Genomic DNA, 15,792 nt, shown 5'->3' on the forward strand with positions numbered 1-15,792 from the left:
CCACACTCCAGCACCTCCCTCATATTTTGTCCAAGGCATTCCCTGGCTGTTTGCTGAACATAATATGTGACTCATATCTATCAACTGTACAGATTTGTACAGAATGTCCAGATATTTGCCTCATATTTGTGGTCCGTGTTACATAACATTGTGTTTTTTTGGCATATTAGTGGCAAATCATGAAAGAATGACATTAGGAAATAATAACAGACATTTGCGATTCAGACTGTAGACACTTCAGGAGATTCATGGTAATGCAAGACCTGTTATTCTATCAATTCTTTATGTTTGTAAGTGCAATATTTAACACTTCCTTTATTTTTGAGCCTTTGGCACACTTTTATTCATGGCTTTGGCCAGATTTGGTGCTGTAAGAGGTTGAGAGGTTTGATGTGACTGGGGTACATGTTGTATCACCACATACAGGGTGACAGTTTGCATACCTCTCCCTGTACATGTTTATGTAGAATGTCCTGCCTATTGCCCCATATATCTGCTGTATTCCTTATACAGTTGCGGTTTTTCGGTACTATACTGTAAAATGCAGGTAATGCAGGCAATGAAGTGTTGTAACTACTGAGACATTTAAGTGATGGCCTTTACATCCTGCAGCTAATCTGACCTGTTGCAACCTGCAGTTATACTAGCCACCTTCTAGGTTACTCAGACCATGTATAATGTCTGTCTGTAGGTCTGGCCCGCTGTCCCCCCATTTTCTCTGGCTTTATCCAGCTGTCTTAAAGTAACAGATTGCAGCATTATGGCAGTCTGTGGGACTCCTACCATACAAGTAACTCACCTGCAAATGCTGCAGATACTGCCAGCTTCGTTTCATCAGCACCATCACCCATGCTAATGTCCTTAGCCCAGCGAGACACACCAGCCACCAGAGAGAGAGGTTTAATTCCTCACACTATCAACAGCATACAGACATACACTGACCCCTGCATTTTGTGGCTAAAATATGTGGCCAGGTTGTATGTCATAGCCTGGGAAATGTGCGATCTGCTGATATATCCTTGCAAACATACTCTGTTACTGCAGTTGTATTGGAACATAAATGTGTTGGGGATAGGGTACTCTGACATTGACAGTTGTGCATCTGTCCTATGACCCCTCTGTTTGGCATTTCGGCACAAACATGCCGTTATGCAAAATAAAATTTAAAAGCGTAAAAACAAAAAAAAAATTAATCTGTGACAATAATGCATTATAAGGCCTTGCATGGAGTATGTACAATGATAGATTTCTGTGGTTGCTAAGGAGGCAGGGTCTGGAATAATGTGGTTTCCTGGTTGTGTGCACAGATCTGTATGCAAATGAGCTGGGGTCCCTGAATAGCAAAAATGAGATTAAGTGTCAGCAGATCACATCTGTGTAGCCCCAGAACCATGCTGATGTCCACAGAGGAGGTAGCTGATATCAAAAGGTGGTGTGTCTGTATTTCTTTAAGCACATTGGAGCTTAGTGGCATCTGTTTGCATGCTGCACCACGGAGATGAGCAGAGGGAGTGTGTCAAGTGCTGCTAAGCTGTGTTTAGCGTTGGGGCATGTTTTTAAACTGGTTTGAGGTGTGCTGAGCATGCCTGTCCATGGGGGTGCATCTACTGACTGCTGAGCATTGTTTATACCTGTGGCACGGGTTTGTGTGCCACGCTGCAGTGCATAGCAAGGAAGGCTGTCAAAAAAAGAAATAAAAAGGCCGAGAAAGCCAATCATATAAATTACTGATGACCCCTGTTTCACCGAAACTGGGCCATTCTAACCCCTCAATTATGTTCTTGGGAGGTGGAATGCATCATAGTTAGACAATCACACAGGCTGCATCTGCAGCAGAGCACTATAAAGTATGCATACACCTTACAATCTGATTTTCCCCCATACTCTGCACCACTGGAGTACAGACTTGGGAATTTTAACTGAGAGAATGCTAGGGGCTGCTGCAGCTCTGCTACATCTGTATGTGATAGATGCTGAGGTCAGTGCTGATGCTGCTGCTGCTACCAATCAGCCTAGACTGAGAAGGAGAAGAGTGTTCAGGCCTAGGGTAACCTTTCAGGGGCTACATGAGCTAGAGATAGTAGAGTGCTACAGGGTGGACAGGGACATACTACAAGAACTCACCGAGCTTTACCGCCCTCATCTCAGACCCAATGCCAACAGAGGGAACCCACCTCAGTGGAAACAAAGGTATGTGTAGCCCTTAGAATACCAGCTACAGGTACTTTTCAAAGACCTACTGGGGACATGCTAGGGATCTCACAGGCATCTGCATCCAGGGTACTCTACCAGTTCCTGGCTGCCATGCAAACACATGCCAGTGAGTATATATATTTACCCCACACTCCTGAGGAGAGGGCCAGCAATATGCATCTCTTTTACCATGTATACACTACCCTGAGGTACTGGGTACCATATACTGCACTCATGTGCACATCAAAGCACCCACCTGGTGAGGAGGGTAGAGTCTATTTCAACCACAAAGGGTATCACCCCATCAACTGCCAGGTCATGTGCAATGCCCAGGGCATTTTCATGAATGTGTGTGCTGGCAGCCCTGGCAGTTATCATGACTCCCAAATCTGGCACGCATAACAGCCCTGCCAGACGTTTGCCAAGGCGGACATCCCATATGGCCATCCACTGGGGGATGCTGACTATGCACTGGAACAGTGGATGATGACACCCATCAGAAATGCACACACACCTAATATAGAACGCCATGATGAGGCACATGCACAAACTAGAAACATCATAGACCATGTGTTTGGGCTGCTCAAGTTATTATTCAGCTGCCTTGATATATCTGCTGGCACCCTGCAGTACTCTCCAGCCACATGTGCACACATGTTCACAGTATGTGCCATGCCACACAATAAGATCCTGTGGAAACAGCTGTGGTAGGAGCATCACAGGGAAGAGACACACAGCCCCCCACCACAACCAACATCCTCATAGTCACAGGGGCACTTGGAGGAGGAATCCCCTGAGCCTGTCCCTGTAGGCAGACTTAGGCATACCCAATATGCCCTGGCCTTGGCAAAGAGGCAATGCATAGCACATGCACTGACATCGCAAGGACATAGGGACTGACACCTCACTCTGACTCACATACATAGTAAAAAGAATGCCAGCCACACCACACAATCTGTACCTTACCATGTATTGGCTGTGTACTGCATGCATCTGACAGAGTCAGCCCTGAAGCACTGTTATCTCAACTACTGCAGGCACATGTAAGTCACTCTTCTTAAATGTATGGGGTACTAGACTATGGTAACATTTGTATAGACCTGCTGCATGCATACAATTTAATAGAGTGGGCTACTGGGATACCTGCAGACAAATGACAGCTATGTGGGACAACAGGAACTGTCTGCCCAATACTGGCCACCCCATAATATACAGTAGGCCCCAAGGCTTCAAACCCCACTGCACTATGCAAGGGAAATGACAAAGAGTGGGGGTCATAGGGCAGATGCATGAGTGTCAATGCTAGAGTCCCCTACCCCCAACACACCTGCGCTCCCATACAACTGCAGTAACATTATGTTTACAAGGTAACAGCAGCAGACCACACAATCCCAGAGCTGTCCCAATCAACCTGGTGACACGTTCCATTTCTACAATATGCAGGAGTCAATTTGTTATGTATCTCTGCAGTTGATAGTGTCAGGAATTAAACTGCACTGTCTGATGGCTATTGTGGCTTAGTGGGCTAAGTATGTTGCCATGGTTGATGGTGCTCATGGTTCAAGACTGGCTGCATCTACTATTTTGCATGTGAGCTACACCTATGGTAGGAGTTCTACAGACTGTCCATATGTCACTATTTGTTAATGCAAGAAAGCTGGACAAAACCAGAGACAATGGAGGGACAGGAGGCCGCAGATATGGACATTACATTGCACTGAGTAACTTAGATGGTGGCTAGTAGAACAGCAGGTTGTAACAAGTCAGAATAGCAGCAGGATGTAAAGGCTGTCACGTAACTGTGTCTGTACTTACAAGTCAGTGGGTACCATCATACCTCTCAAATGTTTAAAGTTTTGAAGATCGTCCACATTTTTGCCTCATATTTCTTGTCCGTTTTTCATAACATTGCAGTTTTCTGACAAACTAGTGGCAAATCAATAAAGGCTGATGTTAGAAAATAGTGACAGACATTTGAGATGCAGACTTCATACCATTCAGAAAATTCATGCTAATGCAAAACCTGTTATTCTACCAACACTCTAAGTTTGTAAGAGCAATATTGAAAATTTTCATTATTTTTGGGCCTGTGTCCCAATTTTATATATGGTTTTGTCCAGATTTCTTTCTCTAAGAGTTTGAGAGGTATTGGCACCATGTAGCATTGTAATACCAATACAACACAAACTGTCTTAGGACCAGAACAGGCATATGGGGCACAATGCTGGACATCCTGCAAAACAGGTACAGTCAGAGATGTGAAGTCTGTAACCCTATGTGTGGTGTTACATCTTGTACCCCAGTCATAGCATACCTAGAACTACATAGAGCAGCAACTGTGTACAAAGCCAGGAACAGGAGTGGGACAAAGGCTCATATATAGGGAGAAGGATGAATTACTGGCCAGACAAAAGTAGAAAGTGCAGAGTAGAACAGGTCATGCAGTAGCATGGGTTCCCTGTTATGTATGCAGTCAGTAACTCAAATGTCTGTCAACACATCTTCACATCACTGTATAATGATCTGCCACTGATGTACCAGGAAATCACATTGCTGTGTCAAATGTACCACACATGTGATAAAAAACCCTATTCAGTCTAATACAATCAGTACATACCCTAGGTATGAGTCAAATATTACTGCCAGCACACAGCTGGGGAATCCCTTGGGCATTATACCAGGGAGGTGCTGGACTGTTTATTCAGGTGCAGCAGCCAATTGGCTGCAGCACACAACATCCCAGACTGGAGTACAGGTAGGTCTGGACTGGAGTCCCCTTGTAAGTACTGATGGTTGCAGTGGGCATGCTGATTTCATCCCATGTCTGAAGCCTCATCTGCCTATAGAACTGAGATGTCAATATATCTCTGTGCATACAGACAGCTATGTATACCTAACTGTCACTCCCTATCCCCAGCAGACATGATTACACTTATCTATCAGTATTTGGCACATATAAGATATATATGTATTTGCACAGTTTTATATAGAAGCATATATATAGATAATATATATATATATATATATATATATATATATATATATATATATATATATATATATAAAATATAGAGAGAGACAGAGAGAGGGGGAGAGAGACACATATAGAAAGGTGTAGAGTGATGTAGTCCTGCAACCACTTGCACACCAATTGTTACCAGTGGCATGTGAAACTAGGATGGTGAGTTGGAGTGTGTATTAGTAGGTAGGTAGGGGTTCTTATCTCACATCAGCCACCTTGTGTGTGTGTGTGTGTGTGTGTGTGTGTGTGTGTGTGTGTGTGTGTGTGTGTGTGTGTGTGTGTGTGTGGATATTCCAGATACAGCACACACACACCAGCAGGCCTTTGTCTGTGCAATGTTCAATCATTAGAGTCCTCCACAACAGTGGCCTTCCTGTCAGCAGCTGCTGATGTCATCCATCTCAACAGCAAACACATAAGCTCTGTGGTGCATACAATATGTAAGTATCATTATATTCTATACAACTAGATATGTAGGGGTTCTAATCCCAGCAATAGCATCTCTGTGAGTGTGTGTGTGTGTGTGTGTGTGTGTGTGTGTGTGTGCCCGTGCATACGTATATCCCCTTGCAGCAGACTGTCTGTCTTGCCTATGTGTGTGCAATGCTAATACATTTTAAGGCCCATGCCTACCTGTTAACCCCCACATTGCCTTACATTACAGGGCCTGCTGATGTCATCCACCTTAGAAGCACAGTTAGACGCCCTCCAAATGCATAAGTTCAGTGGTGCATGTGATAGGTGCGTAGCACTATAGTATATACATCTAGATAGGTAGCGGTTCTAATCTCAACAATAGCAAGTTTGTGAGTGTGTGTACGTATATCCCCTTGCAGCAGTGTACTGTCTTGCCTATGTGTGTGCAATGCTAACATGTTTTAACACATGTGCCTACCTGTTAACCCCCACCTTGGCTTACTTTACAGGGCTTGCTGATGTCATCCTCCTTAGAAGCATGGTTAAACACTCTTCAGACACATAAGCTCTGTGATGCATACAATAAGTATGTAGTACTATAGTATATATAATTGGACAGGTAGGGGTTTTAATCTTAAAACCAGCAACTCTGTGAGTGTATGTATGTGTGTGTGTGTGTGTGTGTGTGTGTGTGTGTGTGTGTGTGTGTGTGTGTGTGTGTGTGTGTGTGTGTGTGTGTAAGCATATCCCCTCACAGCAGTGTCACAGTGAGTGTCCCAGCAGCAGTGTGACTGTGTTAGGGTTATCACCTGTCCCACTGTGCAAGTTTGGCCAGGTGTGTCCTGTGAAAACAACTTAAACAATGCAAATGTCCCAAGAGTGTAAGACAGCAGACATTTGCTACATTATTCTAATAGTTGCATCACAAACATCTAAATGTTATGAGAAATAATATAATCTAGGCAAATGCTACAAAAATAAGCTGTTAAATTGGCAAAAAAAGTGAAGTTCTGTCCATTGTGGGTATGGTTTGTCCAGCCAACTTTCACATTACTACCAAAAGTGACCCACATTGGGCATTTGATAAGGTGGCAACCCTAGTCTCTCTTGCCTATGTGTGTGCAATATGTATACATTTTGAGGCCCTGTGAGTAGCTGCTGCCCCTAAATAACCTACATGTATCTAGGCATGAATGCTACCTGCCACCACCTACATTTGTAGGTACTGACCAAGTTTGTGGACGACTGTAAGTCAGGTGCTGTCTGCCATTGACTCTCCAAAGGATGTTAACATACTGCAGTAGTGTCTTACATCAACTACAGACTGGTGCCAAGATCTTGGCCTCAAGCTAAATGCAAAAAAATGTGTCATCATACCATTCAGCAAACACATGGCCCCACTGTTTACCACATCAATATCAACCCCCTAAACACACAACCTGTGTTGAGAGACCTGGGTAGTCAGGTTGATAACAATTTTGCATTCAACCATCATGTAGCAGCAGTGGTCAGAAAAGCCTTGTACGTGGTTCATCTCATAGGTAAAGGGATTGCTTCCAGAAAAAAGGTGGTCATCACCTCTTTATAGTCCTCACTCCATAGAACAATATTTTACTACAACACCCAGTTTGGTATGTACCTATTCAGACATCTGCACCATCTGGAAAGGCCACAGAAATACCTCACAAAGGTAATCCATGGCCTCCAACACATATCTCATGCAAACAGGCTCAAATCACTATTGCTCCACTTGGTATCAAACAGGTTGCTCAGAGGTGGGCTGTGTCACACCTATAAGGCAAAGTTAGACCCTGCCCTACTACAGCTGCCCCAAATCCATTAAGTCTAACTCCTCATGCATTACCTCCCCAAAATCTCTGAATCTGATATGCGACATCAACACAACCTTCTGGAAAGTCAGGTTTGTCTCACAGAGGCTGCCCTGTCTCAGGAAATACACTTTCCTTACACGTAAACAGAGTACTGTGCTGACCCTCTTCAAGCACAACCATGATGAGTGGATGGGAAACCACAAATCTGTCCCAGGGGGGCCCACCTGTATCCCTCATTGACAGGGGCAACAGGTGCTGACTGATGTTTCTTTCAGGGGATAAACTAATGGCTAGGCTTGTAAGGGCCCCAGAGCCATTACTCTAGTAACCTTCTATGATCCTACGAACCTATGATCCTACTGAACTCCCGGGTGACATGTGTCAAGAGCAGCATGCTGTGTCATGGGGTAATCTTGCATACATACCCCATTCTGTGTCATGAAGTATGTATGCAAGATTATGCTGTCTGCCCCCATTGTGCCTGACACACTATTCTACACATACATACCTAGGTAACCATGCACATATATAGCCGTGCTTTGGTGAAGTCACATTTTTGCATTGCCACCATACCATCCTGAGCTGCTGTATTGGCACTGGCTCTCTACAGTGTAGACACACAGACCCCTGGAACAGAAACAGAAAAAGATGTGGGAGACAACAGTCAGTCAGCAATACTACCACCAATGCAGCATCATGGAACAAAGGTACATATACTTTGATGTGAACTCATGACACATGCCACAGACAGCACCTTACAGGACATAACACTACTGCACTACAAACTGTCATTAAATGTACTATAGTCACCCTGTTCATCAGACACATATTTGCATGTCCCTGCATCGATGGTATGGATGACAGGGATGTGGCACAGGTATCATCACATGCACAGAGTGTGGTGTGGGGTTGCAAAAGGCCTGGGCTATGCCACACAGTTGACATTGTGTGTGTTTGTCAGGAGGGGTGCTGGCCAGCTGAGCCATGGAGAAGTGCTGTGCATGTTTGTTGGTGACCTGCATGAGAAAGGGATGTGTGAGTGTGTGCGTGTACACAGTCAAGCCATGTGCTAGCTCTACACAAGGGTATGTTGGACAGCTGTGGACTGTACATGGCAGAATGTACAGTTCACTGTCTCTGGCCATGAACACGGGAACTGGATGTGCAAGGAGTGGCACTGGCACCACAATGCCCAGGGTCAGATGCAGTACTACTTGTTGATGGTAACTGTTGTCTTCTGGGTCTGTGTCCCTAACCGGACCACCTAGGACCATGTGCCCATGGCCTACCACATTGTAGTGTAGACAGCACCCTCCTTTCTGTACTGCTGCTGGTACTGCCACTACAGGAGAGGGACTGTGCATGGCCACATGGACTCTCAGCTGATGTTAGTACTGACCTACGTCCATGTGTTTGATGCCCTACTCCCACCACATGTTCCAGCACAGACAATGCATGGTCAAGGACTGACAATGTCTCACCCCACCATCTGTCCACTACATTGGCGAAATGATGTATGGCATCACCAGTGTTGTGGATGGATTCATGGATGCCAGACAGTGATGCATCCATGATCCTGAGCATCTGTCTGGTGTTTCATTCAGAATATGCCTGTGCCTCCATGACAGACCAAAACATGAGCAGAGTGACTCGTGATGTGACATCTGTGACAGGTGGTGAATGTGCAGCAGTCCTCTTTTGAGTACTCCTGTCAATTTGCCTGTTTGGGACCTGACCAGCTCTCTTACTATGGCTAGTGTCTACAGTCACAGATGCTATATTCACCACACTCTCCTGTTCAATGCCACCACCCTCTGGCTGTCCAATATCTGTGGTTGCAGGGGACTGGATATGTGTGGGCATACTGACTGTGTGTAGTGACATTAGGGAGAAAGTGGGATGTCAATCCATGGGAGAGATTCAGCCCCCAACAACCCCACCTGTGCCTCACTACAGCCACCATCATCATCAGATGACACTAACATCATGTTGTGAGGGGGACAGACTCCAACCCCATGGTCAACTGTGAGGAGGAAGACAACTTGACTATATTAATAGAGGCACTATTACCGTATGTCTGCTGATACACACACACACACACACACACACACACACACACACACACACACACACACACACACACACACACACACACACACACACATTCAGGTGCCACAACTGCATTATACATACCACACTGTATTACTGATCCCATGCACAACACACAAGCAGACCACAACAGACACAGACAAGACAGGCCCTTAATAACATGCAGTGTAGCTCTGCCCAGTTAATGCTGTCCGTACTATACACCTGTGAGATAAGCAACATGTCAGTGTATAGAATGGACCTTCACTTAAAACACAGTGCACCCATCTCCACCATACTATTGTCCCTGTATAGTAGACTGCATACACCTTCACAAAAATATGTGCAAATATGTTACATCTCCTGCAAATATGCTACTGTGATTACCAATTCAATGCACTGCAGTGAACCCCTCCACAACTGAACATACAAGTATTGCACTCTGGATAAGCTTAACAGTTGTGTCCACAGCAAACTGGCACCCCTCAACATTCCTAGAGTATAGATGAGCCATAGCAAAACAGGTTCACACTTACTAGCTACAGGATGTTGGACTTTGGCCACATCAGATGGACCTATGGAAATGTGGGGGGGGGGGTATTGCCAGCAAACACAAATGTGGCATTGTTACAGGATAGTATGTGCATATATCAACATGTACAGTACAAGCTGTGATACTGCCCTCATTGCTGACATTCTGAATATGTGTGCATGTGTGCATTACAAACCCCCCGAAATGTAGATTGACCTGACATCCATGTACAGGTATGCAGAGGCTGCCACTATGACTGCTACAGTATTAAAGTGATGACCACAGGAGGCTTACCTGGATGCTCCTCTGCTGTGGAAGCTGTGTCACCCACCTCCACAATGTATGAGGTGATGGATGCTTGCGAGCTGGTGACTTGAACCCAGGTATGCCAGGAACTCCTCTGTGGCTGAGAGTGGTTGTTGTGTTGCAGGCCCTCCACCAGTTCCAGCATGGTCCCTGGCCACAGCTGTGGCCCTTTGCAATGCAGCATTTATCATGTCTGTGGCCCAGTGTCGGACCTGCTCATAGCTTCTTTCTTGTAGCCCAACATGATTTACTGATACAACATGGTCTGCCCACAGTGCAGCATGTTGTTCCTGATTCTGGTGACTCCTCAACAGCAGGATGTCATGATGCAGTCTGAGGTTGTCGACTATAACTTCATTCTTACCTGCAGAAAAAGGTGAGTTCCTCTGTCTGTACATCCCTCCTGAAAGACAAGAAGAGGGAACACGTCACAAGACTATATACATTGCTCTCCATTATGTACACATTCTGCACATCCACATTTGCCAGCACTATCCTCCACCATCTCCCACGCCATACTCTGCCATCTATCACAACAGTATGTATATGGCTATCAGCAACATAGTGGCAATACATAATGCATTTCCCTCCTCATCCTGCTGTTTCCTGCTACTTGCTGCATGTTCTCCAAGGTGTTCAACTGCACCTTTTCTGTTGCACCTATTACTGCTTGTTTATAGCCTGCCTGTATTGTATGTGGTAGTGTAGGCCTCCTACTTTTGTTTTAAGCACCTGGGCTTTCTCTCAACAACAGGTACTGTTATTTGTCTGTCATTGTCCATGTTGGCATGCCTGACCTGAGATGCACCTCCTGGACAATATGAAATGAGACATGCATGTGCCCACTGATTATGTGTCCCAGCCAGTTATGTCCATAGCCTTAAGCAGCATTCTGCCATCACCCAGAATGATGCCACAATACAATCAGGAAATGATTGACCTTAACAACTGGCTTGGTTTCTGGTGCCATTCCAGAGGGATCCAGTACCTGACAGCCAGGGATATGATCAACAGACCATGATGCTTTGCCAGAGATGGCCTCCATCTGTTTCACCTGGCCTTCAGGTTTCTGGCTATGGCTTTTGCCACCCTCATATTGCCTTTATTAGGAAAAGTGGTGACTTTAACACTACCAACATAAAACTGTCAACAAATCACAAATTGAAGGCCATGCTGCTAAAAGCTAGGAGTCTAAACATGAATCTGCACTCATTGCAAGCAGTCTTAACCCTGGAAAATGCTGAGATCTGTGCAGTCGTAGATGCATGGTTCAAAGCTGCAGAGAGCACCCTAGCCTTACATGGTCAGCCATCCTAGCATACAGTCAGACCCCCAAGGTGTGGGCAGTAATGCCAAGGGACATTGGGTTTCACTATATATGAAAGACATACACACCTTCAAGCTGGTCAAACAGTGAGACCACAGAGGAGACATTCCAGGTGTAGTTAAGCATTGCCTAGACTCCTATTCAAATCATAGCCAGCTACCAGCCCCCATATGTGACCAGGAAGCCCATTCTGCCCATATGGACCTGTTCAACTTTATCAGGATTCGACTCTGCACTCTGATCCTGGGTGACTTTACCTACCCAGACATAGATTGGAAGAACTACTCATGCCAGCACACAAATGCCCAGAAATTCATGGATGTTGGTTATGCAAACACCTTGGTACAGCTAGTTGCTACCCCCACATGAGGTGAAGATCTCTTGGAGTTGATATTAAACAACATGGGTAACCACTGCAGCATCCCTACAGTATCCTCCTCCTTGGTAAAACCAACCATAAAGAGGTCATGTTTGCAGTCACCATCTCCCACAATACCCATCTAGCTAGGGTCAGACATACAAACATCTCCAAAGTTGATTACAGCCTCCTGAGGGATGGTATAAACAGCTTCACAGCTCTTCCCCCTTTGCAGGAACTGGCACCAATATCCACAAATACACCAAAGCACTATACATGCATTTGTCTAGATGCATGGAGTCAGGTATACCTGACAGAATTACATCATCCTTTGCAAGGATAAATAAACCTATTTGGTGGACATCTGCAATAAATAGACTCTATAACAGGAGTGAAATATTGCTGTCCAAGACCAAGAAGGAGCAGGTGCCCAATTTGAAGCAATGTTTCCGTAGCCCAACAAGCAAATAAGAGCACTACTGAAATCTTGCAAAGCAAACTCCGAGCCCACATTGATGACATCTACTACAGACAGTGATATGTTCTTTTTTCACATATATCTGCAGCCTCAGAGGAAGCACTCATATCTTCTCAGAAGTGCTGGTCAAGGACACCAGATATACAAGTGCTGTAGATATAGCAAATTTGCTGCCTGACAGAGTCAGTGAAAGCTTCACCCCCTGTCCCCCCATCGGTACATCAGGACATCCCCAGTACATGCCCCCTTCCCCTTATATATAGGGAACAGGTCATCACTGGCATCTCAAAGTCATGGAATATAGCCTCCATGGGACCCAATCACATCGCAGGATGCATCCTACATGACCTCAAGCGTGATCCAGAAGCACCATTAAGCAGTGTATTCAATCAAAGCTTGAATAACACCTTTGTCTCAGCGGACTGCAGGACACCCACTGTCATCACTTTACACTAAGGTGGAGCATCCACAAATCTGGCACATTATAGACCCATCAGCCTAATTAGCCTGATCTGCAAGGTCATGGAAGAGATTATCATGAACCTCATTAACAACAACATTGGCAGCCTCCACACACTCGATCACACACAGTTTGGCTTTGTCAAGGGGAGATCATGTCTGTTACATTTGGTTGACTTCTTTAACACAGTCACCAAAGCCATGGATGAAGAGGAGGCAGTGCACACTGCCTACCTTGACCTGGCCAAAGACTTTGACAGTATTCCCCACTTGGCCATAATAGATATACACTCTCAATTAGGCATCAATCCATATGTTACCAGATGGGTAGCACACTGGCACACTGACAGCACCCACCTAGTCAATATAGGGGAAACCACCTCAAGCGGTAGACCCGTAACTACTGGCGTAACCCAGTGTTTTGTCTTGGGGTCTCTGTTATGTGTGATTTACTCTTCTGAGGTGCAGGACACAACCAGTGGGATATGGCTAACCATATTTGTAGAAGACCATATGCTGAGTGCTGTCACCAAGTCCCCTAGTGATGTGGACATCCGCCAAGAGGATCTCATGCAGCCACATAAGTGGTGCCAGACATATGGCCTCAGACTGCATACCACAAAATGCAGCATCATCCCCTTTGGGGAGAGTGACATCCCCACAAATTATCATATTACTAACAATGTCCTAAGCATGCAATCAGTTGTGAGGGATATGGGCACACAGGTTGATGGCATCATGACATTTGACCACCATGTTGCCTCTATTGTAAGGAAAGACTTCTACATGGCCCACCTGATGTGTAAGGGTATCCCATCCAGGGACATGGGGTATTAACATCCCTGTATCCCTCCTAATAAGGCCCATTGTTGAGTATAATGCCCCTTTCATCATGTACCTCACAAAGCACATGCAGCAGCTGGGGAGACCACAAAGGTTTCTCACCAGGGAATACCAGGGCCTCAAACACCTACCATACAGATAGGCTAAAAGCCCTGTCCCTCTACCCAGTTTCATACAGACTCCTCAGAGGTGACCTCTGTCTGACATACAAGATGATCACATACTCTACCTTGAAGGGAATGCTGCACATCCATAAGTCAAGCTCCACTCGAGTAACCGGCACACAGGCCCTCAACCTGGTCTGTGACATCAGCAGGACTTGTTGGCAGGTCAGTTGTGTGTCCCAGACACTCACCTAGCTGAGGAATAGACACTCTGTCCACATCAGGCAAAGTACCTCTTTATCCCTTTTTATGGGAAACCTGGATAACTGGATGGTAAACAGGACATACACCCTTGGAATACCACCTGTGTCCCTGTTGGACTGGGACTGGGTGCTGACTTGCATAAACATGGGCTAAACTCTGGACTAGGCTTATGAGGGCCTCAGGGTCAATAGGCTAGTATTCTCCTATGATCCTAGGCTCTGTGTGTTGTGATGGACTGTGTTGTTATGTCTGTACACCCATCACTGCCATCTACTGTGCTGTGTCCACTCTGGGCAATGTCCCAGTACTATGTCATACAGCCACCATCTGACAAATAAGTGATTGATACTGCAAGTGTAGGGGGACAGTCCAGCAACATCTGTGTGATCCAAAGACAGACAACACTGCTCACGTGCTGTATGGTATCCTCCCTGTAGGTATCTGATATCTGCAGTACACAGATGTTTGCAGAATGTGTACATGTGCCTGATATATGTTGACCCTCTACCAGATAATCTGCCAGCCAAATGTGGGTATCTGGCAAATAGTTGAACAACACGTAATGGCTGTTCTCAGATTGTGGGGAATCTGTCTGTCTCACACCAGATCCCCTCAGAAAACAGTTATGGTACATTAATATCTGGTACTGTATTCATTCCTTTATGTTGTATGCTTGATATGTACACTCTGTTGCTGAGGCCAGGCTTGTGTCTCCCCACTAGTATTGGCTATAACCTGCTGTCCTGCTGTAGGGGGTCAACAGGCATGCTAGCCATAGCTCTCAAGTGATGACATATGGATGTGGAGTACACAATGACCTAGCCAGAGTACATCAGGAACAGTCATGGACACCTGGGCAATGTTTGAACTATGCCTGTGTGATATTCACAGACTGGGAGGAGCTGACTGACAGTACATCATGTGATATGCCAGCTGTATCCATCAGTACTTACTGTCACTATTGTCTAAAACAGAATCCAGTAGCATTCGTACATGAGACGACCATTGTTGGAGGGTCTCAGAGGGCCTGAGCTGTGATGTATGTCACAGCAGATAGAGCCGAAAGGGAAACATGTAGGTGCTGGACAACTGACTAACAGCAACATGTCATTCCAAGATATGTACTACAAACCTTCTGTTGCAATCCCTATTTCCCATAACTGCATCCTCCCATCTGTGTCCCATTACATGGGGAGTTCTATTACATACTTGGTATACTGCTGTACTCATTTATGTGCAGAAATCCTGTAGTATAATGCTTACAATATCAGAGCCTGTCTATGTAAAGAAAGTCACAGACCACCTGTTTACTATATGCAGCAGCTTACCTTTTGTAGGTAATGCTCATGAACAAGTGATTGCATGTGCACCAATCTGTGGCTCATACTTGCTAACTGCATACAGATCAGCTGGGTTGCATTTTCATTAGCCAATGGCATGGCACCACAGTACTATATATAATGCCTTCGTGTAGGCCTTCTCCATTTTTATGGCCTGTGAGATAGACATTATCGAGGTGTGGGGACTACAGCATCACAGAGGGTAGGGAAAAATATTCTCCACTGTCCA

Source organism: Protopterus annectens, chromosome 13.part0, assembly GCF_019279795.1.
Source record: "Protopterus annectens isolate FY-2018-M chromosome 13.part0, PAN1.0, whole genome shotgun sequence".
NCBI classification, from domain to species: domain Eukaryota; kingdom Metazoa; phylum Chordata; order Ceratodontiformes; family Protopteridae; genus Protopterus; species Protopterus annectens.